The sequence below is a fragment of the Eptesicus fuscus genome, chromosome 1, assembly GCF_027574615.1.
Source record: "Eptesicus fuscus isolate TK198812 chromosome 1, DD_ASM_mEF_20220401, whole genome shotgun sequence".
NCBI lineage: Eukaryota > Metazoa > Chordata > Mammalia > Chiroptera > Vespertilionidae > Eptesicus > Eptesicus fuscus.
This window is the reverse complement of record NC_072473.1, coordinates 26,778,873-26,780,620: the sequence shown is the minus strand read 5'-3', so window position 1 is coordinate 26,780,620 and position 1,748 is coordinate 26,778,873. Positions and strand designations below refer to the sequence as shown.

The 1,748-nt window shown below is 43.6% G+C and overlaps 1 non-coding gene across 1 annotated transcript; it reads left to right on the top strand.

Annotated features, from left to right (window-relative positions):
• The first annotated feature begins 390 nt into the window (after nucleotides 1-390).
• Nucleotides 391-471, top strand: MIR9200A (microRNA mir-9200a). The gene is given in 1 exon segment (NR_129292.2): nucleotides 391-471. It is a non-coding gene; the product is annotated as a microRNA mir-9200a (primary transcript).
• The last annotated feature ends 1,277 nt before the right edge of the window (nucleotides 472-1,748 follow it).

The following is a 1,748-nucleotide window of genomic DNA, read 5'->3' as shown; positions in this document are numbered from 1 at the left end:
TAATCTTGTTCTCAAATAAATTTTGTTGTGTGTGCTGGCCTGTCTGATGACTCCCTCAAAAACCAGCATTTATTTCACTTAAAGCATTCCCAGAGATGGGAGGCTTTTACTAAGAGGATTTAAAGGCAAAAGTATTTGATTACAGCTTCCTGGAGCAAGGGGAATGAGATTAGACAAGCAATAGACATACCAAAAATTTAGGAAGAAAGAGGTTAAAAAGGAGATTAGTGAAGCAATAAGGCTTTCAAAAACTCCTGCACATGCCTGGGGATCAAGAAGGCCATGTGCAATCCTAGGCCCAGAAACATCTATATATATAAAGAGCCAGGGTCTGTAACATCCAAAATGACTGAAGGCTTGACTGAACACCGGAAGTCAATCCTGTAGTCAGCACTGACTGCCAAGGGGACTGTGATCAGGCCGGGAGAGAAAAGCAGGATCTGATCGCAGCCCCTGTGGCAGTCAGTGCTGGGTCGGTGTGGTGGAGGTCAGTCCTGGTGACCCAGCACTGACTGCTTCACTGCAGGCGCCTCAGCGACCCAGCACTGACTGCCAAGGGGGCTTCGATCAGGCCTGGACAAAGGCCGGGAGAGAAAAGCAGGGTCTGATCGCAGCCTCCATGGCAGTCAGTGCTAGGTTGGCATGGCAGAAGTTAATCCTGCAGTCAGTGAACATAGGGTCAATTAATATTAAGTGAACATAGGGTCAATTAATATAAAGTACAGTGTAGAGCAATTACTTATATTATTTCACATAAAACTCTTTTCAACTAAGATATTTTCCTTTATTTAAAACGTATCTTTATTGTTGAAAGTATTACAGATGTCTCTTTGTTTTAGTTTTCTTTTTTTTCCCCATTGATCTTCTCCAAACTGTACCTGCCCCTTCCAGGCCTTCACCAGACTATTGTCTGTGTCCATGGGCTATTCCCATCTAATACAAAAAAATCTAGAAAGATTTAGAGAAAATAAAATAAAAGATATGCCAGGTAAACATTGAACAGAAGAGCTGAAGTTGCTGCATGAATACTGGATACAGGCTTGAAGCCAAAACACAACTCATGAGATAAAGTTAGTCATTGTAAAATAACAAAAGGTTCCTTTCACTAAAGAGATAAGATGGTTCCCAATACTTATACCAGTGATGGCGAACCTATGACATGCATGTCAGCACTGACACGCATAGCCATTTCTGATGACACGTGGCCGCATGCCGAGGATGAAACATTTGCTGCTCCTGAGGATGAAACATTTGCGACTAGAGTCTTGGAGTTAGTTTTTTCCTCAAAGTGACACACTACCCAAGTTATGCTCAGTTTTTTGGCGAAGTTTTACACACCAAGCTCAAAAGGTTGCCCATCACTGACTTATACACATAATAGAACAGTGTGGGGGTTCAGAATGAGCCTCACCAAGATGTGTCTCAGTGGTATGCAGATTTTTGAGCTAAGGGCAATTTTAGCTTCAGGCTCAAGTGAAAATTCTGCCCCTCCCTTTAACTATCTAAAAAAATTGAATTAGAGGCCTTGCCCATAATAAGACATTATCCTGTATAATAAAAGGCTAATATGCAAATCGACTGAACAGCAGAATGACTAGTTGCTATGACATGCACTGACCACCAGGGGCAGATGCTCAATGCAGGAGCTTCCCCCTGGTGGTCAGTGTGCTCCCACAGGGGGAGTACTGCTCAGCCAGAAGCTGGGCTCATGGCTGCCTAGTGCAGCAGCAGAGGTGGGAGCCTCTCCC